We start from the raw sequence: 23271 nt of genomic DNA on the forward strand, positions 1-23271 counted from the left end.
ATTGAGATCCTACAACTGTAGAAGCAATATAAAAAGTTGTCACTCCAGATTATAATGATCTTTTAAAATAAATGTGCATTTGTACCCATAAAAACATCTTAGTTTCAACTACTGTTCCATTTCCCCCTTCTCCATAGACAAATTCTATAATTCTTTAAGTAGAATTATGTTTTGTTTTAAACCCTACCAGCATTTTACATACTTCAAAAAACATAAAAGCTGAGATTCAGTACTAAAGGCGAGACATAGATATCCTGCAACAGAAACCTTATTTGCAGGTTTATCAAGAAAGTAATTAAGATAGAACTGCACGTTTTATTTCATGTGGCCTCCAGATCAAAATGGGGAAGAAGTAAATTATATCAGGAGATCTTTGGATAAAAGACAGCAACTACGTTTAGAGCAGCAGAGCTTTGGGCAAAAGTTGGGAAAGTTGCATGATAAGATTAAATAAAAATCATAAATTTCTCAGCAATAAAGCAATTAAATAAAACCCTTCTATTTTCTTCTAATATATTTTTCACTACAAGAAAAGCTAGAAACAAATTCCAAAGTGAAAGTACATTTTGTCTATTTTAAACGCTAATATTATGCAAAAGTAATCTTCTTAAACATAGGAGACATGAAGTCATCTTTTATTTTTTTTACAGACTGAAAAACACATTATATGTATCAAGTAACATCATACACTGTTTTTTTCCTATATTACTCAGTAGTATTAATTCACATCATAAAACTTGGACAATTTAAAGACCACTGTTTCTAGTTGTTAGGTCATTAAAGCAGGAGATGTTCTGGAACATGTTAATATGCCAGAATGCAAGACAAACAGTTTCTGTCTCAAAGTTTAGTGGTTCTGTTTGTTTGCTTTTATTACTCTCATTTAACAGAGTTAACTATTGTTGTGAGTCAAGAATCAGATTTAATTCAGTATGTGAGGTAAGAAAGGATAGCCTTAGCTCTCCACGATATTAGCAATACCAGCAAGAGAATTATTTGGTTTCTCACACTTCCTACTTCCATTTTTAAAAATATTAATTAAAATATTAAATTAAATAAATACTTATATATACATGTCACACTTGTGACTGTCGCCATGTGGAAGAAGGGCCCGATTACATGATATAGATGGTAAAATTAGGATAATGGTTACACTAGGATTAGGGAACTACAATATGTGCCACACGGTATTTTCCCTCACAGTCTAATAAAAAAACTAGACAATTTTTAAGGTAACACAAAATTACACACAAGGACTAGAAGACCATCACCCATAAATGGCAATTAATCAAGATTTTCTCAAAGGTAAGCTTGAATTCAGTCTCAATACTAGGACTTCATGTGGCAGCCACTCCGGGTGTGCAGTTCAGATAATCACATGGGCCATTTTGTCATTGTGTAACAAAACTCTGCTGAAAAGTGACAATTCTGTGCAGAGCTGTAAAAATAAAGCACCAAACCCCACAACTCTTAACCTGTAATTCATCATTCCTTATACTTTGCAAAATTAACAGTACTAGCACATTTCCAGTTTGCCTTCTTTCCCCTCCCAAACCCTTCGATTAAGACATGGAAGTTGTGGGTTTCTCACTGTGGCTATCAAAGACCATTTGTGTGTACCTCTGAACATACACACAGAAAAGAAAAACCCACCACCAATTGCTCTAAGACTGCATCTGGACTCCTGTTTTCCCCCTCATAGAAAAAAAAAAAAAGTTCTTTACTAAGGGCATTATTAATTGAAGTCCAAATTAATTTTAAAGAAAATCTTAACATTACTGACCGGGGGCACAAATTCAGTTACACAAGTAGGTCAGTGAACTAATCATTAAGCAATCAGAGGGACCAAACTAACCTTAGCTACCATAAAATGGAGTAAACATCAGGATCTATACATCGATTTTGGAATTGCAGATAAAATTAACTTTTTGTACATTACATTTAAGGGCTTATATAATGATGATTATAATTTATATAGTTTACAAATACACTGGAGGGTAATGACCCCTAGATCACTTATTGTAAGCTAAATTTTCTAAGCTGCTATGTTTGAAAGATAGGTAGATCATATGGTTGTAAATTAATTTCTTTTTTACCATGCAGTAATTGCTATTTCTCCACAATACTGACTGTAAATATTACATTTTTCCTTTAAGAAAAAAAAAATTTCCCTTTAAGAAAAAAACCAAACAAAACCAAAATCAAACAAAATGGTAAACTCTTCAAAAAGTTTGTTGATAGGTTGAGGATATGTGATCAAAATCTTTTAAATCAGAAATGCTCTAATTACTTCATTTTTTGAATTATTTTTCATAAATTATATAGAACTTTCTGTGTAAAGAAAAAAGATAGTCATCAGCATATTTTGTTCCTTAGGTTTTTGTTGTTGTTGTTGTTGTTGTTTTTTTTAAATTAAATAAGCAGATGTGGATGGGTATTGTTCTTTTTATGCAGGTGGAAGGCAAGGTAGAAGCATAACCAAAAAATAGCCTTTAAGAGCAAAATCAAATATTTTACTTCAGAGCAAGAATGTGCTCTTTTTTTATACTATGTAAAAATCTAAACTGTACACATCCTACAGTGCAACAAATCTGTATATTTGATCACTGCAACTCACTTGCAATTACAAAAAAGAAGAAAATAACACAAACCACTCTAAAAAAAAAAAAATTAGTGCCTTTCCTCCAAAATAACAGAAAATAGCATTTCATCAATTAAAGAAAGCAAACCAAACTATGGGAAATTATGGGTTGAACTATAAGAATTTACTCTCATTTTTAAAATCCATGTCCTCCAAAATAATTGCTTTTCACAACTAATGACAATGGAACCTGTGCAACAGAAAACTGTGTGACTATTGGAGGTCTATCTGCTTTGAAGAAAGATCAGGTATCAGCCATTAATTATGGGCATATCCAGTCAGTAATGAGCTACATTTTATTCTTTTTGAACCATTATATCACAAATTGCTCGGAAACCACATAACATGGAATGCAGAGTGCAACCTAAGACCTGCAACGTGCTGGTACAGATGCAGCATGAAGCTATTTACTGGCAAGAAAAATGGAGAGGATGCACTGTTCTAATAGACAATACACACATTTGTAAGAGACTGAAGCAATGTTTATTCTAATTAAATAGCCAGACTATTTCCAGGATAGAAACCAACATAAAGAAAGAAGTTGAAGTGAAAAGACTGAACGTATCTATGATATTTGGGCAGACTGAAGAGGAAAATTGGTTGAAACCCCTAACTGTCCCTTGCTGACAAGGGAAAAGTGGACTCCTGGAGATGAGAGGGGGAACTTTCAAAATAACCTCATCCTGACTGGACCAAAACTATTTATTGATTTTTACATTTTATAAGCATTTTAACTAAGTTGGCCATTTGGAATCTAATTAAAAAGTATTCTCATTTTATCTTAACAGGCTTGGAATTAAACTCATCCCACAACAACCCCATGAACAGCAAAACTTTTCTCATCCAGGGAAGACATAAATCTTCAAACTACAGCAAGTGAGCATGTTGAGGAACATCCTAACTACCAAGTACACCTTCCACTTTAGCTTAAAATGTAGTAGTGCTACAAAACCCCTCCATTTCAGCTCCCTGCCCTAGGAAGAGCCAGCATCAGAGGAATTGGAGCAGGAAGAAGTGTCTGCCAGTGACTGGTAATTATAAAGGGCTGACAGGGCTCAAGATACCAAAGTGCACACAGCATTTTGTTCTGATGATGCCTTTTCCTGATCTTAAAATCAAGAGTCAAACACGGTTAGAAGGGGAAAAGGGATTTTACCTTGGTGTTTATTTTAAGGATCCTTAGGTGCACACATCCAGGTCAAATGCACCGAAATGCACCTCGCAAAATGCACCCCCCAAAAGATCTGGTATAACCATATATGTCTTACTAATTAGTATATCTATCAAAGATTCCCCAAAGAGAGGCTTGAATGAGCCCCCCCTCCCCAAGGAGCCTTCTCCTGGATGGTTCTATCTTAGTTTACAGAATGTGTTCTGGAGAGGACTTCGGGGTCTGTTGCACACTGATCCCTAACTACAAAGCTTCTAAAATGTTTAGTCTCCTAGCTGAACAAACAAGTCCAAGAATGTAGGCAAAAAGCACTAAGAATACAGAAGTTGTAAAAAGGTATAACAGGGGTATACAAGAAAAGGCAAAAAATCTTCATGGCATCACTGACAGGCTTGAAACACACTGTGAAAGACAAGAATTAACCACAGAACAATCAGTTCCTTTCTTCACGTCTGCTGCTGGCAGGAGCTTACTGCAGGAGCTTGCTAGCCCAGTACCTTTTGACCAGCAACCTATTGAACATGTGGGCATAAATTGTGGCTATAAAAACATACACACAAAATCATACAGAATAAGCATAAGTACATTCACGTCAATTCAAAGTTGTTAATCAATGGTATATTAATGCACATTTAGTCTGAAGAGATATTTAATAATCTTGGGAGATGCCTTTCCGAACAACTGTATGAGCACACTTAATTACAAAAGCAGAAAAAAATACCACTTTAAGGAACATTTAAGGATGAACTATATCTAAAAAGCAGCAATAAAAGCACGTAAGAGTCATCAAATGTGTTCTATAGAAATCAGTTTTTATATGGTGAATCATTAAGAGGTGAAACTTTTTTATTATTCATAGGCAATTTATCACATTTATATCAGCAACAGTACATTTCTATGTGATAGGAGACTGATAGGAAAACTTTATTCTATTTCTGACTCAATACAAGACTTGTGCTTCAATCATATTTTACATCTACTCATTTAATACAGTCCCTCAGTCACAGTTCATTCACAAAAGCTCAAAGACAGGGACAGCAAGAATCTGAAATCACTGGCTAAACACTTCCTGTGTATTTCTGAAAATATACACATTGGTAAATGGGAACAACTAAAACGGAACAAACAAAACCAAGTAAACTGGACAGAAAAACGTAATTTTTGAAGCAAACCATTATCTAGAAAAGGGCTCGGAACAGCAAGCACATCCCTCATACAACACAGCAAACTGCAGAGAAGTTCAGTCCTGAGGGTTATTGACTCCCAAGTCATATATTAGCGCAAAAATCTCAGTAAGGAACTATACCTGACCTAACAAATCCTACACTTCAGGGACAAAGCTTATATTACTGCATACCCATCACATCACTAAGGCAGATGTATTATCATTATCCAATATAATCCTATCATGCTGCACAGCACAGAATCCTCGATGCAGGAATTGAGACCAGCAGTGGCAGACATACCCACACCACCTTCCTCTGAGTGATATCAATATTATCACCCTGTGCTGGGGTGTTCTATTTTAGTGCTTGTCTTTCGTTGGTTTTTTTTTTAAATGTGGTAAAAATAAAACCTTGAAGCCACCTGTATCATAATATCAACATATCATAATATATCACAACACACTGCACCCCCTTCCCTTCTCCCCCCCCCCCCCCCAAACCACATCTACTGTGTATCCATCCGCTACTGAGAGTGCGTCAACTACGGTAACAATGAAGTTTATTGCTTGTTTTTCCTGAGGCTTAACGTTTTAATCAGTACTCTACTCCCAGAAGGAGAAAGAATCTTCAGAGGACAAGACTTCAAAGACTGTAAATGAAAAGAACCTGTTCAGTCCTAAAGTAAGGAGACATTAAAGTGCCTGTGGTGAGTTGACACTGGCTGGATGCCAGGTGCCCATCAAAGCTGCTCTATCACTTCCTTCCCAGATGGACAGGAGAAAGAAAATAGAATGGAAGTCTCATGGGATAAGATAAGGTCACATATTGTCTCTCTCACTCCTTCCTCTTCAGGGGGAGGGCTCCTCACACTATTGCCCCACTCCATTGTGGGCTCCCTCCCACGGGAGACAGTCCCCCATGAACTACTCCAACATCAATTCTCCCCACACGCTGCAGCTCTTCAGGAACTGTTCCAGCATAGGTCTCTTCCATGGGGTACAGTTCTTCAGGAAGAAGGTTCCAACATAGGTTGCCCACAGTGTCACAAGCCCTGACAGGAGCCTGATGAAGTGGGGGTTCTCTCTCCATGGGTTCAAAGGTTCGCCAAGAGCCTGCTCCAGCATGGGTTTCCCACAGAGTCAAAGACTCCTTCATGAATCCCCCTGCTCTGGTGGGGGTTCCACCACAGGCTACAAATGGATCTCTGCTCCACCCTTGACCTCCATGGGCTGCAGGGGCACAACAGCCTCACCATGGTCTTCACCATGGCCTGCAGGGGAATGTCAGCTCTGGCACCTGGAGCACCTCCTGTCCCTCCTTCTGCACTGACCTTGGTGTCTGCACAGCTGTTTGCTGCTTATATTCTCACTCCTCTCTCACCAGATCCATCTTGGAGCTGATTAGCATTGGCTCTATGAGATACAGGGGAACCTTCTGGTAGCTTCTCACAGAAACCACCCCTGCAGCCCTGCCCCTTCCCTCGCTTCTTTAAAAAAAACCAGCCCACCACTAGTTTAAAAGAAAGTTTTAAAGTACTGATAATTAAATAATAGTTCTGGAAAAAAATTTCTACTGTATAGGTTAGAGACCTATAGCGTGTCATTTAAAATAGGATTACAAGAAGCAGTGTTATGGTTATCAATAATTAGTGGAAAATAGGAGTCAGAAGAAGAAAGTTCATATTTTAAAAGCATCAAAAAAAGAACATATAAAGAAATTTCTTTCACTTCTCATCTATCTGACATTTACAAAAGTGTTCCTATGCCTTTGAAAAGTTGATTTTTCTTTTTAAAGATTCTGAAACAAGATTTCTTATAGGAAGACTAATTGGTGTGACCCAGCTTTCTGTGCCTACCAGCTGTCCTTAATAACTTCCAAAGTCATAGACGTAACTATGAACTGGTATTTAATTTTGTCACTTAAGCTGCCTTTAAAAAAAAATCCTGTTTACAGTTAGCTTTCTAATTCACACTCAGGTTTTTCCCCCACACTTCAGCCTCCCTCCCATCAGGCAAGTATCTGTTGGCCAAGTAACTTTTATCAGACTGAGACACCCACCTATTCTGAAGTTTCCATATGAATACCTGCAGCTGGAAATTCTGCCCACCAAACCATCACCTCCTGTTAAAAAGACTAGCTTCTTGCAAGCTTTTAAATAAATTTCTTTGCTTAGGCTTGACTACGTCATAAACCAGTCTAACATTTTGTATGTAAGTGAATTTCAAGTGAGTCACAGGAGAAAACATGGTTTGGTAATTTGTTTCAGCAAGTACAACTGGTTTGCTAGTAATTAGAAGACCTTTAGAAGGAAACTGGTAAAGTGTGTCATTCTTTTTCTTCTCACCTTAACAAACTCTCATTGAGAGATATTTAATAAGAACAGAATGAGGTAAGACAAGAAGATGAGATGTGGGAAAATGGGAGTAGAAAGAAAATTACACAGATGGAATTGGAAGGAGAGGCAGAAGGAGAAATGAACAGTGATAAGACAAAGTGCTCAAGGAGAAAGACATCAAAATATATGAAAAGTTAAAAAATATAGGATAATGAAAGAGTTAAGCAACAAGTGAAAAAATGGACTAGATAAGGTCTCAGCTGGAAACAAGGGTGAATGTTGCAGGGCACAGCTTAATGCAGTGCTAGAATAAAAGAAAGCATGGTAAGAACAGTAGTTGAAGAATCAAGCAACAGTACTGAGGGTTCTCATGCTTCGTCTACTCATAAAAGCTCAGAGCTTGCTACGCTGGGAGAAGGGAACTGTTCCATAGAGCTGCCCACTGGGAAAGGACTCTCCTCACATCACTCATTCACAGCTGTGTTTATTATTTTAAGAATACTGTACAGAGTAACCCAGCACAAGTTTAGCTTCTGTAACTGACCCGGCAGCACATCTACCTGTGCTGCTTCTCATTTACAGTTAGTTTGTAGTCCCAAAACAATTTTTGGCTTAACAGAACAGGCTTGCACACAGTTACTGCACTATGGCAGAAAGGACAACTTAAGAGCACCTCACCTTCCTCCCCACACTGACTTCTTCTCTTTGCCATACCTAACATTTCAGTGCAAACCTCCATCACGGGCCTTAGACTGCACAAAGCCAAGCATGTGTTCAGAATGCTCCTGTCCTGAGGTATTTGTACTTGGCACGCCTTACTTGCTAGTGTATTTTTTGTCAAGATCTTCTGCAGTTTAGAAAAGCAGTATCTCCCCCTCTGCCAGGACTAGTAGGGGGAGACAGGGCAAAACAAGGGAGGATGCAAACCTTCCTCTAAGATTCTCCAGAATTTGTATACTAAGTTTAACAAAGCACTTGAATTTATCAGCCAGGCCCCACACCTACCTGGCTCCAGAATTATCCAGGTTCTCTTTGGTATTCTGCTCCACACCTTGGAAGTACCCTTGCTGCTTACAGGACATCTTCTGCTGGGCCACAAAGTGTGTAGCCCTGCTGTTTTTTGCTGACTTTACAGGAGGAGCATCAAAGCTTATTGAGGGTTTTTTTTTTTTTTTTTTCCCTTGGTCACAAACACCTACTCTCACAGTCCTTCACTTAGCAGAATATGGTGCACACATCTTCCAGTTCCTTTTCTAAATTTCTCTTTTTTCTTTTTCTTCTCTGTTAGTTGAGATTCTCCTCCATTTTGCAACCGTCTCCACAGGACACTGAAGATCTGTAACTATGTCATCTGCCTGCTTTCCTGAGGAAGGCTACTACTTTGTTTCATTTTTTTCCAGAATGTAGCAGACCTCATCTAAAAAAAAAACCAAAACCCTCAAGCTCTCCGCAGTAGCTCAGACTTCCTCTTCCAGCTAAGAAAGTCACTAAGCCCCAGAAGTGACTCAGGGATCTCCCAAGATCTGCTGGGAACTGCCCTTCCCAGGTGAGCTCAATCAGCCCTGATTGGCACCTGCTACCTGCCCTCCCTCTCTCACTCCTCTGTCTTGCATTTGCTCCAAACTCACCAACTTGTCCCTTAATGCCACACACCTGTCTGACCTCTCTTCCCTTGGCCCTGCTCAGGTGAAATTCTTCTGAGGCTTCCTGCACAAAAAAAAAACGCACCCCACAAATAAATCAAAGTGCGACTTTATGCTAGATTTGCGTTGCAAGGGCTTAATATTGAAAAGATGCTGTTAGTGTTGAGATAAGCGCTTTAATATTGTGAGCCTGTTTTCTGTGGCAGAGAAATGGTTTTCCTAATCTTTTGGGAAACGTGCTTTTGTGGAAATCAGCTGGAGAGTGCAACCAGCAGCAGCAGCTGAAGAGATTGCTTCTGCAGTTACCAGGATGTTATGAGACAATATTTTTTTCTCTGATGTAGCACTAACTCTAAATCTTGAACAATGATCTGGAATAGCCTTTTTGTCCAAACTTTCACTTTTTTCTCCTTTTTTTCCTCTCACATTTTTTAGTTGCTTTCTAAATTTTATTTTTGTCATGCTTTTTCTAGTTGGCTTTTTTTTTTCCTGCATGCATTTTTGAATGTCAAACTATTCATAAAATAAAAAAGGAACAAAAAAAGTATATTTATGAAATCCTCACTCTATTCATGATTCTTTTAGTTTCAGCAACCCTTTTGTCACCTGGGTATTTACACTGTCGAGTCCTTTTATGTTGTTATATAGCAGACTGAAGCCCTGATCTTCACTGGAGTGTAATAGCAGCAGAACTATAATAATAAATAGTTATGTGCTATCGCTTTTCTGCAGTTATTTAACACAATTATTACCAAAGTAATAACATTAATGTCCATCTCCAGATGCTTTGCAGAGAAAATTGAGACAATAATGAGGAGCATGGCTTACAATTAAACAAAGTGAAAATTTATTGTTGGGAAAGAATTACAATGACAGGGAAAGTTGCAGCACTGCTCATCACATGCATTTCCTTTGCTTCGGATGTAGGAAGGTTGTGGTTTCAGATGTTACTGGAGTTATACCAATAGGGGAATTAGGAGAAGCTTGATGCATAGACAACACTAAGGAAATGCATTCAGTAACGTGGAAAGCCTCTTATGATGATGCTTATGATGTACTCTTTGACTTACTCTGGATTAGTCATGCACTTAACTCCCTCCATGAATATATGTTTCTTCATCTAAATATACTATACTCTTGTAAGACAAAGAAACAGACTGACTTTTTTTTGTATTTATCCAAAATAAAATTCCATTTTGTGAACAATTCAAACCTTTGAAATTTTAACTTTCTTTTTTAACTGTTAGGAAAACAAAGTAAAAAAAAATGCTGAAGCTTTGCTTCCCTGTCAATGTCATTTAAGCAACTGTGTTTAACTTTCCTTTTCCTGAAGTATTCAGAAAAGGTGAATTCCTGCTTTTTAATCTCTCAGAGGTCCAAAATAAAATGAAAAATATTTTCTACAAATTTCTTGGGTTCAGAATTTATTCATGATTCTTGATGAAAGGAACTATAATTGCAAATGTCAGTATAATACAGAAAATCAGTTCAAATGGTTTTTACATTTTGTAAAGTGGTTGTCTTACTGATCAAACAATTCTGAGCATTCATGGGAAGCTTTTTTCCTCTTGTACATAACAGTGACATCAAGGAAAGGCATAAAAATATATGCTGAAAATATTCAAGATGAACATGGAAATATGTTTGAACAAAAAAAAAAAAAGAGGAAAAGATAATTCTAAGTGTCTCTGGATAACATGATGCTTACACATGTACCTGCTACTAGTTCTGCTTTTCTGTAATTTTGTGACCACAGCTTTTGCACGCTGCATCAACACACTACTAGACAGAGGTTTAAATTGGTTATCATATAATCTCCTTTTATTCTTTTGATCATGTGCAGCTCTGCTTACTTGACTACATTATGCATTTCCTAGGAAATTAATCTTATCTCACTTGACACTATTCCATTACAATCAGAAAATTCAATATAGATTGCTCTCCCAGTCAGATTTAATGGAAAAAAAACCCAAAACAACAAACCCTTGTGTATATTTTCTAGAGTAGTTCATATTAACTTTTCTTAATATCAGTTCCAGTGAATGTTCCTTTACATTACACAAGATGCAGTATTTCCTCTTGTATACTCTGTCCATCAGTAGAGAAGAAGGATTTATGTTTTTAACATTTATGCTTTTGCCGATCTATAGTGTTTTCTAGGATTTTTTCTAGTTCCTGTATTCACCACTCTAAACAGACATAATTCAAAATCTCTGTGATTGTAAAAATTGCCTGAATTTACCTTTGAAAAGTAAACACTGCTGGTAAAATGGTTCAATGATGTTTCCATTCAAAGAATAAAGGATACTGATGATTATTTTTTAATGCTTGAGATAAGATTAGTGACTGCAACTATAGTAACACAAGTTCCTACATCTATCATGAAAATCTCCTGTTACAGTGAATGTTGATGAAAATGAATAAAAGTTTACAGGCTGAATAAATACTACCACTGAGCCATTAATATGCATGCAGAATTGTGATACTCTCAATATTTTCTGAGATTGAATAGAGCTTTTGTAATGGCTCAGTTGTCCATTAATACCCACTATGCAATCATATTCTGATTGGACATGAAATAATATTAGTTGAGGGCTTTACTTACAGAGAAAGTGAAGAATCAGTTTTAGGGACTTTGTTGTTATTATATGGAAGTACTCTCTATTTACATTCTTACCAACTTCCCTTCCATATAATAAAAGTAATTTTGCTTTTAAAACCAGTATGTAGTTTGTGTACTAGAGAGAGCCTGAAGAGAGGGAAATGGAAAAAATACTTGGGTAAGCAAGTGAACAATTCATAAAGTGATTATTGTAATGAGAAAGTTTCAAGACATATGCGCAGTTTTAGTAAATAAAAATATGCCAAAGATGTTAATTCTACCACCTGAACTTTAGAAAAGTACTTTGCAATTTTTTGTCCATTTAACACAATTTAAAATTATACTGTATGCTTTAGAGGTGCTTTGGAGGTAATTAATGAAGTAAGTAATGCAAAGGTAATTTTCCTAAATGCTGTATTTGCATTTATCCAAAGCATAAACAATTCTTTTGAAATTCTGCAAATTAAACTGCCTTTGACAAAGGCTTTTCTGAAAAAATGTCTTTTTTCACACTCAGGAGAATTTTTATCCTAAACTAAAATTCCTCTGGCTCTCTCAATTTTTTCCCCTCATATTTTCCCTTCTCTAATTTCTACGGAAATATTAGTAAATCTTGGGAGAAAAGCATGAATTATTATTATCACTGTCTTTTACTAGGGAAAATATTTATTAAGTTTTGAAAGTATTATTTTATAAAAGGAATATTTAAACAATACATAGTATATTCTCTATCTTTTGGTGTTTAGTTCTCTGGAGTAATTTTGGCTGTTTCCTTGCATGAATTCCTCCTCTAAACCAGATGGCACTATTTTACTTCACACTCATAACCTTTTGAATTAAGCAGCTTTATTCAAGGCACTCTTATTTAGCATACTTAGAAAATATGAAAAGCTAGATCAAATGCATTCTACTTCTTTATTTTTAAATGCCTTAATTATTAACTTGAAAGCAACTTTTATGTTCAAAGACTGAAGGTTTTCAAGGAGCCTTTCTAGTGAACATCAGCTTCTTAAAAACAGAGGTCATGCCTGGAGAGTAATTCAATTTAGGTATCTAATCCTGGACTCAGTCACAAGACGTCAACCAACTGCTTCCATATCAGTAGGTTAGGAGGTACATGCCCCATCAATTTTGTCAAAGAACAGAAAGGATTCTGGTAAGCTAAAAAAAAATTGTTCTGCTGCACATTATCCAGCACTGAAACGCTGGTGCTCACAGAAGCACGGATTTTTATCAAGATGTAGCAGCAGTGGATTAATCCAGCGAAAGGCGGGTTACAGCTTCTCACTGTATCCTATTCGAAACATACTGATTGGTGGTTTAAGTCTCTTCTTTGAGCATTGCACTAAAATGATCTGTGTGCATCCCTTGTCAGGTGCACCCCAAAAGGTGTCCTTACCAGATTTCATACATATTCATGCTCATTTAATCTCACGGCTTGACTGTGGCTACACGTCTTCAGGAGATTTAGCCTGTGAATCCTTAGGGATTAGGGAATCTGACATATGAATGCTGTGCAAGTATGGCCACTAGTAAAGGCTTCAAACCTTACTAAAAAGGATTGTGTTTATGCTCACCGAACTTTTCCTTTAGGAATATACCAAATTGTTACATGGTTTCCAGGAAAATCTTCAAATATCCAAATCTTTCAAATTAATCATAGTAAGCAGTCCATGTGTGTTTTTATCTTTGACTGTGGAAGATCTATTTAAGACAGGTATCAAGAAGACAGCTGTATGATCAGGAGTTTTGAGCAACATCATCTAACAGATGATCTTTAAGAGGTCTCTTCCAACCAAAGCAACCTTCCAATCCAGACCATTCTATGATTCTGTGGTATCAAAAAATGGTAATTCTCCTTTACTTCCTGAGTGTGAAAGTGGAGAATGAATAAATCCCATATCCTACCGTTGCTTTCGTTAAAAAAAAATACTACTATGCTTAAAAAATTACTATTCCTCACTGCCCAAATTGAATGGAGGGGAGGTAATTTTAAAAAACCAGCCCCAAAACCATCTGAACCAGGGTGAGTCCATCTGTTTGGTAGTAAATCTAGCATCCTTGTAAGTCTGCTTTCTCTATTAATACTCCCTACTAAGTAATATAGTTTAGAATCATTAATATTCCATGTCTTTACAAAAGCAAACCAACATCAGCCCTGTATGCCATTTTACTCCTCAGTGCATGATAAAGCAATGTAAAAAACCAACAAGTCTGCTAACATGACTCAACAAAGAAAATAGAAAATTAATTTTGATTTAGTACAATTAAGCAAAATCTTTTACTGTCCGGAAGTGCTTGTTTGTGCCCATGAAACCTCAGTTAATGTCCTATGTTTGTTTCCAAAAGAATAATGCATTCCAGCTGTTTCCTAGAACTTCTTCAGAACATTCCTATGCTGACAGTAGGATTCAGAGTCTTGCTCAGGACTCAGAGACCTGGTAAATACCGGCTGTGTCTACACTGCTCAGTGCATTTGCCCCAGCCGAGCGAACAACTTCGCCCCCATCCGTATTGCTAAAGGTTACCAAAGCAGCCTGGTACACCCACACGATGACCAAGCTCTGGTGGTACCCTGTGTGCACTCTGTGGTGCACCAAGGACCAAAGACAAAATAATCATCCTTTTGCGTTCATCTTTTCAGCTCAATATGCCCAAAGACTGTACAGGCAGCACGGCAATCTACTTCAGTGTTATTTCTGTAACATAAACCATAGGACTGAATAGAGAGACAGGCGTGATGGCCTTCTTGCAATAGGTGTCAGCTAAACTATCTTGGAATAGGCAAGTAAGCCATGCTGAATCCTCTCTCATGTGTAGATGTATAGGTATCTAAGCTTCTTTGACTTGACACAAGTACTGTTCCTAAGCATGCCCATTTCACTGTGAGAATGTTTTCCAGTCAGGGAATGTTTTCCCTTACTAGGGTTCAGGCCTCTTATGGGCTACAAGTTACAATATTACCTGTACAAACACAAATATTTATGAACACACAGTCCTGCTTTTTATCATGTTTGGTTTTGTTTGGGTTTTTTTTGTGTGTTTTTTTTTTTTTTTTTTTTTTTTTTTTTTAATTTTCTGAAAGTGCCTATCTTTTTATCTCAAACACAGAAGCAACTAAGCAAGTCTCCTATCCAAGCCATATCAGCTAACATCCACCGATGCAGCAAAAATATTCCTGTTTGTCTCTATGACTCAGCCTTTTCCATTCAGTTTGGTGTTAGGTATTTCTGTCAAACTTAGCTCACTTTGGATTTGGATAGAGCATTTCAGTTCAAATATCAGTCAATTGCAAGGATGATGTATAAATCTATCAGCAAAAAAAAAAAAAAAGAGAGAACAAAAAGACCACAATTACCCCCCAAAACGAAATCAAGGAAGAAACTGGTATCTAATTAACTTGTTTAATAAATAAACTAACATTTCTTCTTCTACATTTTCTAAACCAGGGACACGGATATTTTCTGGATTCTGAATATGACCTTTGCTCTCTGCCAATGATCACTTTGGGAAAAAAATGAAGAAACAATATTTTTCCTGATGTGACAGCAAACTCTCAGATTTGAAGTTCCTGATAGAAAGGGCTCAGAATGCTCAAATGTTTTCATTATCTTTCTTCTTTAAGAATAACTGGTGGGTAATTACAGACTCAAACATCCACAGATTTACCAATACATTTATTACTTATCCTCTGACTACTTGAAGAAGTTGAGATAATTCTTTCCGTTGTCAAAACCAATATACAAATAGTGGTGCATATGTTTATACATGCATTTAGAAACAATAAACATAACACACACACACACACCTTTGAATGTTTCTATTTCATTAACTTCCCAAGTACATAGGGTCACACAGAAATGTAAACCCACCTTCACATCTCATAATTATGTCTGTGACCTCTGTTCTTATATGAAATACCACATGAGAGCAAACAGGAAATATATACAAAAATAGAAAGGAAAAATGTAACAAAAGAGAATCATGAGAAGCATAAAAATAAAATAGCAAGGATGGTAAGGAAAAGAAAAAATCTAGGAAGAAAAGAGAAGAAGAAATTAAAATGAAAGTATAGATACATAAGATAGGAAATGAAGTAAAAGTCATAGAATAAACTGGAAGATTTTGAGAATGGACTAAATAATACAAAATATGACAGTAAAATACAAATCTATAAAACAGGAATGGTGAGTGGCAGGAATTATCCTACAAGAGATTAGAACCAAATCTGAAATAAGAATATACTCATATTTCTGAAGTAAGTTTAGAAGAAGTAAAATCAGGGCAATTTGACTGCAGCTGATCTTGGAAATAATTGGCAGAAATCTTTTGGTGCTTCCACCCCTAGCATTCAGTTATTCACCTTAGATAGTTTTCCACAAATTGAACAGATGATACAGTATATCAAAAGCCAATAAAGTACTATATGGCCAGAAATAAGCTCTCTTAACAAGTTCAGGAAATGCTGAAGCAATTATGATAATGGCTCATCATTAAAATTATTCTTCTTTTTTAAAGTGGTCATAGCTGCAAACAGCTTATGATTATCTGAAAGTAGCCAGCCTTCAAAAGAAAGGGCAAAAGTATTATTGTTTAAGAAGTCAACTGAATGCTCATTGTGCCTTTTATCATCACCCTTTCCTTACCTCAGAAGGGTTATTTCCTCATTTGTCACCTCATTATTATTCCATAGTGCAAGGTTCATTGATTACAATCAGAAGAGAAACTTACAATGAAGTAAATTATTAGTTTTATTCAAAGAGGTGTCTAGACTGGCTGTAAAAGTTGCAGATAATATCCCTAGGCTTTTGAGATACAGGATGGCAGAAAATTGCTTCATATTGCTTAATTTGGAAACATTAACATAATGGAAGATAATCAATAGGTTCTAATAATTACAGCAAAACCATACAATTCCTACAGGTAAACGTGCTTTATGTGGTATACAAACAGCTATCCTGGAAAATGCATATTTACAATCTCTGTAAAGCAATTCATCAGAAAACACAACTATCTTGTTATGCTTTTGAGGATATTTCCAGACTTCATTCTGTTATACCAGCAGTATCAGTTAAAACAAGGTCTAAGAGCAAATGACAGCAAGCAGGAGCTGAGATAGTTCCATCTTCAGGTACCTGACTACACTAAATGTACTTCACAGGAGCAAGACTCTTAAACCCTGTTCTACCTGTAACTAGCAGAAAAAGAGAAAAAATGTTCTATAGGGAATGCTTGGGCTTTGCAATGGGTGAAATTCCCTCTGCACTCAAGTGTTGATGGATAGCTTGTGGAGATATCTCCCAAGGAAAGGGAAAATGGTTTCTCATGCTATTAAAAACCACAGAAATATCTAGATAATACCTTTCTGGGAACAAGCTTACAGTGTCAGAGATGAGTAACAAATGATCCAGCCTTTTTCTCTCAATGCAAAACCTTTGCATCTCCCATATTCTTCTCACAGGTAGCGAGGACATTTAGTGGTTTTATATGCTATGAACTATTACTTTATTATAAAAATACTGCTGGAACAGTCTAGTGATGATAAAAAGACTCACTAAAGTACCCCTAATTTTGATGAATTGCAATTCATCAGAAGTTACAATGTAGCTAAAAATAGAGTACTGTGTTTTATCCTTTCTATGTGAGCTGAATGCTGAAGCACTTCTCAAATGCACAAGTCTGACTAGCTTCAGGACACATTAAGGGAAGAGAGGCAGGAAGAGAATTAGGATTTTGGCTTACAAGAGCATACCACAGAAATGTTTCTTCCAGGCCCGGGTAAAACCTTCTAAATGTGTGAGGCTATCCACAAATAAGAATTTTCATGTGACCAGGACCCATGTATCTAAGCTGAAGGCTGTCTCACAGTTTTTAATGTAGCTGGTTTTAGGTTTGATCTGTGATTTAGTCAGTCATTTGCCTTACTGGCAGAACTCCTGTGTGGCCTATATGCTATCAGCTATAACAACATAAATGGATTTAAAGAAGCTAAACAGTTCTTCTTTAAATACAGATAAGTTAAAATACAAACAGATATATAATACACCTGATTTAGGAAAGCAAATACCAGGTTAAAAGCGGCAACAACCTTCCAATATTACAATAGAGCACAGTTTTTCTTTGGTCTCTTTCCTGCTACGATTTTCTACAGTTTGCAATTATTTGATCTGATAACAACTTTGTTCAAGATTCCTCTGTCCACACTATTCTAAGCACTGCCTTGACCTCAACTAACATGTGCATGTGGGTGACCTAAATTCCTTAAGTTGTCAGTTTTACAAGGGTAAAATAAAAAATAAATAAATAAAGTGCTCATCATTGAATCAAAAAAAGAGAAGAAAATCCCCTAGAATTGTAACCTTTTGACTACACTTAGCCCTTACTGATTATAAAGAAAGGAACTTTGAGATTTGAATCCCTGCCTGCTGCTATTAGATCTAGCTTATTACCACTGCAAAGAAGTTTGTTTGTTTGTTTGTTTGAACTTGAACCAATCGCTGCTGGCAGAGGGAATATAATTATAACAAAAATTATTAAATTAGTAGGGACCCTGAATTTGGTTCCTACACAAGGAATGGTCTTTAAGAGTTACAGACTCTATTTCTCAAAAATTCAGTCCATGGACCCTGCCCCATACCCGCTCGACTCTGGGTTCTTTGCTTCGTGGTTTTTTTTACCCAGTCCCAGCTTTTTGTCCACTGCTTCATGTCTCCGTTTTCTCTCCTACTCTCTCTGTGGACAACATAATATTGCTGGAAGAAATTGCAGGTCTTGCTAAGCCCACCTCACTCTAGAAACATGGCATACAAGTTACCATGTTGAAGGTATGAAGAACTAAAACACACCCCTGACACATCAATGTTGGCAATAACCAAAGTGGAACAAAGTGGTATTGTATATAGGTAGGCAAAGGTCTTTTCCAAACTGAAAAAACGCTTGAAATTTTTATGAAATTCCAAACCTCAAGGACATATGCAGGAGGAACTTGGCCAAAACTAAGTCACCTCTCTACAACATTGAGGCATGAAGCTTACCAAGTCCCAGCTGTCTGTTTTAGCAGAGAAACTGTGTATTTTCTTCCCTCTTAATTAAAAGGAAAAAAATCCAATCTTAAGACAGACAGTGCATTCAACTTTGTCAAGACTTGGACTGAATTGTTTCAGAAAGGAAAAAAAGTTATGCAATAATAAATATACTTAACATCTCAAACCCTAATAAGCAAATAAAAACTTACTTTTTAACAAACTTTATGCTTATTGAAGTCCAGCTAAATGGGGTAGCACATTCAGGTACAATCATGATGATAAGAGAAGATGAGAACTAACTACTGGAAGGCAGACAGCAGTTGTTACTTGATAAATGGGTGAGAACAAGCTACCTTCCAGAGTTTACACAGTGCTTACCCTGTTCTAGTACAGTGTGCTCTATTAAAGATTTCACAGAGTTTGGGCATGGACCAATAGATGCCTAATCTTATGTTTGTGTGTCTTTCCATAGGATTTTAACAGACAGATCACAGCAATTTAACTGATTCCAACTGTAGCATCTCTTTTCCTCTTCTCACTGTCTTTCCTCACTACCTAATTTATTTATTTTTCTAAAAGTATAATAACTACAAAAAACACCAATAATACTTTGCTTTTACACACCCTGCTGTTCTTAATGGGGTGAAATCCCATTTGAACTCAATGGAAGTTTTCTCTGAGCAAGAACTACAGGATTCTCTCCCTGATTTATAAAGAACAATTTGCCATCTAGATGCTATTTTGAAAAGTTAAAAATAGATTATATACAGCTACTCACAATTAATGGTATTTAACAGCCTACTGTTGTCACTAAGAATATTCTGGTAATCTTAGAACTGGTGGCAGACTATTTTGCAGACTCCTCACAAGTTAACAAGACCATAACTGAAGAGTGATCTGTACAGGTTTACTCTTCAAAGCACAGTAAAACTTAATTTTGTCACCGATTCAAAATATCATACAATAAAACTAATTTAATTACACTTAGCAATGGCCACTAGTCTCATTAAAATGCTAATGAAGCTTGTAATTATTAAATTCCTTAATGATTGTTAATAGAAATAAATGACAAAATAAAGCTTAAGCAGAAAGTCAGAATGCTCTCAGGTAATTTTTCTTAGTGACAGTTTCAGAGGATATAGTTTCTTTGGAGCATTCAGAAAAAGACAGATTAAAATATGAGGTAAGAGGATATAAAAGAAAAGAATGCAGTTATAGAATGCACATGTAGCCAATCCATTGTCTCCAGTTAAAATATTTAACTATAGCTGATGTAAACTTTCCTTTTCTGGACTATGTTTTCATGTCATGTGCCGAACACAAAAAAATTAAATGTATATCTAAACTCACAAAGAAATCCTATTCAGAATAAATATTTTTCTGACCTTACTTGTAAATTATTGTCATAATATTGGCATCTATATGAAAAGAATCATAACAGAGAGTCAAAATGGGACCTGTAAATACTGAGACAGGGCTAAAAAGTACTCTGCATTCTGTTTCAGAAATGACAAATATTTGACTTAAATCAAAAGCAGCATTTGCACATGCGATTCACAACTATTCAAAAGATGCTGTTCATGTCTTCTTAAACAAAAACACATTTCAAAACCTCAAAAGCAGTTGTTGTTATTTGGCCAAACGTAAAGCAGCCTCCCCTATTCCCACACTTTGACAGCTATTCTTTGCTCCAGGGGTGTCAGGCAGACAGCAATGTGAGCAGCTCCAGCTCAGCAACAGGCAGTAACACTGAGCTCAGCCACAGTAGCTCACTGTATGCTCACTGTGCGAGCAGTGAGGAATTCCCTGAGCTCTTATTATGGGAGTTTCAGAGCCAGCAGGAAGCCAAGGAACTCCTCCCAGAGGCTTATGAATAGTGACAAGGAAGGAAAATAAATGAAAATCAAGCAATGATGACTCCTTTTGGGGTCTTCTAAGGTGACTACACTGATAAAAATGCCCATTGAATGGCTTTTCTTATCTTACAGTATATTAGGGCCCTCAGGACATAATGCTAGGCTATAGAATATCCACCCACACATGCACATTATTTAGAACCAAAAAAGAAAGTGGAAGGCACAGCCTTACCAGACAGAAGCAACCACTGGCACTGGAATGATTGACACTTGTCTTTTCCAGCGATAAGGCCTCATTGAAAACCAAAACCCAAACCTTTTCACAGCTTTAGAAAATAAGTCTCTCTCCTGTTCATATCCATCTTTTATAAGACGCATGCATATATTATTATTTCTTCATTCACATAAAGCACTGTTTCTTGCTGAAGTACTCTCAGCCATCCTTCTAATCAAGAGAACATTGTCACACGTCAACACCTTGACAAAGGGGAGAAAAAGTTATAAAATCAAAGTCTCTCTACCAGTAGAAAATTGACTAAAAGTCATATACATTAATTTAGCAATCTAAATCAGCACCTATTAAAAAGAAAACTCACTATGGGAGAACAATGGACTTCAAATTCACAATTCTAAACTGTAGAATTCCTCATCTCCAAACTGTTATTTTTTCTTCATTAACCATAACACTTCCTATGTCAAAGTTCACTTGTTCACATCAAAAGTTCATATCAAAATGTGACACTGAATGTCATTTTAATCTCAGAGGTGTATGTAGTAATTTTACATACATCTTGTCATATGTTTTTCGCATATTATATTTTTGAAATACTGAAAAATCAATGGGCTTGGGTATGTGCCTAGTCAGGAACTACCAGAATCCATTTTCATTATGCTAGCCTCCAAACAAGAGTTTAAGTTATTCTGTTGGACAAAAGTATTAGTTAATGAAGACTTTTCCAGGATATCCTACTGGACTGTGAATAATTCACTCACTAACTTTATTCATTTATAGCAGACAGCAACTGGAGTTGCTATGCTCTTCTTTAGCAATTCACATGCAGAGAAAATTCATAAACATAGATTTATTCATTTGGCTAGAGGTTATCAGTAGCTTTCAGATATTTGGACTTTTACTTCCCAAGGCAAATACTAAGAAATCGTTTGGGGCACATCCCGAACAGTATATTGCAGTAAAATTAAACATGCATGCTTTAGCCAGTCATATTTAGGCAGCTGCCCAAATAAAAAATAAAGCTTTAACAAGTAATAATTTATGTCTCATTCACAGCAGAATGAAAGAATTAGACAAGATATAGGGTTTCCCTTTCATTAAATTTCTGAAGTTAATGCGTTTATTTCATATAGTTTCTGAAACTGGAAAAAAAAAGGAGAAGGAAATGTGATTTCCCAATCAGTTTTTAGAGGGGAAAAAAAAAGAAAAGAGAGAGAAACATATCATTGTTGAAATAATATGGGAAGATTGAGACTGGACAATCAGATAATCTGTGGGAAGGAAGAAGATGAATCAGAGTGCAGACAGGACTGTGGTAAAAATTTCATATGTGATATAGTGAAGGAAAAGGAATGTTGATACCTACGATGTCCTCAATTGTGGAGAATCTAAGCTGGTCCAACAACAAATACAAGTGTTTATAGCATGGAAAATTTTGTTCTTGTGGGCTTGTATACCAACTGCTGCACGAAAGCAAACTGAAACTTCCCACAGCTTAACAAGAAGGGCAATGAAGATGAAAACATGAAGTATTTTGAAAATTTTATTAGCTCAAGTTAAAGAAAAAGAATTTAGAAAGCAATGTGCATTTTAGAAATTAGGAATGTGAATGGGTTATTCCACAAGTATTAAAGAAGAAGCCTGAGGTGAGGATGGGGATGGCCCATCTCATAGCCAAGAGCTTCTCCTACTTAGAGCCAATATAAGATTCCTCCTGCTCCATCATTCCGGCATGTTGATTTCTAAGGAAGCTTCTCTTAGAGACACTATTTAATCCAGTGATATGTCTTTCAGTTATCAAAACATACTTGCTCAGGATTTCTTAAAACAATTTATGTATTTCTTAATACAATTTATGTATAAAATCACTCCAGTTATTCTAAAGCCCGTCTTGTGGCCAATTTATCTTCCTTCAGCGGCCTTGTGCAAGAGTGCTGTCTATTGTAGTTCAGGAGCATAGAGATCCTCCCATAGGATCCATGTGGTGAGAGGAAAAGGACACATAATGATTTAATTCTAAAAATAGACTCAGCAAAGCTGAGCAGTAATAGATTGGCAAGTAATTACATTCTAAGTAAATATATGCAGCTAAATTATATTCATTTATGTGCAGAAAGCTTGTATAGTAATTACAATCCCTCTAAAAACCTATTTAAATCATTTGTTTCCTATCATAGATGAGACACATGCCTTTGCGTTGCCCAAGTGCAATCCTTTGCAAAGGATCCAATCCCATTCTAAGAGTTCACATCTTAAGGAAAGAGCAAAAAGTAAGCTGTTGCATATTCTGTCAAGAAGTAAATAAAATTAAGTTCTGTTGGGCATTTTCAGGGGAAACTAAATAAGAGATATTATATAATGATATTTTGAAATAAAGAGACTAAACACATTACGTATTTGTCAGAGACCATACATACAGGAGACTACAAGATTATTGGAAGCTATTGATTCCAAGATTTACAGCATTAGTATGAGTTTCTAAATATGAGGGTTTTGCTGCTACATGTGATTTATATTGCTAAAATAAGATTAGATTATAGAAAATGAAGAAGCCTTAAAAAAAATTCTGCAAGTATTGAAAGATACAGAATGAAGTCTTG

General features: G+C 36.2%; 1 protein-coding gene across 1 annotated transcript in view; it reads right to left on the reverse strand.

Annotated features, from left to right (window-relative positions):
• TENM3 (teneurin transmembrane protein 3) overlaps positions 1-23271 on the reverse strand; it is a 1268339-nt gene that overhangs the window by 993312 nt on the left and 251756 nt on the right. The gene's annotated exons all lie outside the window — the stretch shown is intronic.

The sequence above is a fragment of the Corvus brachyrhynchos genome, unplaced genomic scaffold, assembly GCF_000691975.1.
Source record: "Corvus brachyrhynchos isolate BGI_N302 unplaced genomic scaffold, ASM69197v1 scaffold17, whole genome shotgun sequence".
In the NCBI taxonomy this organism is placed as follows: Eukaryota; Metazoa; Chordata; class Aves; order Passeriformes; family Corvidae; genus Corvus; species Corvus brachyrhynchos.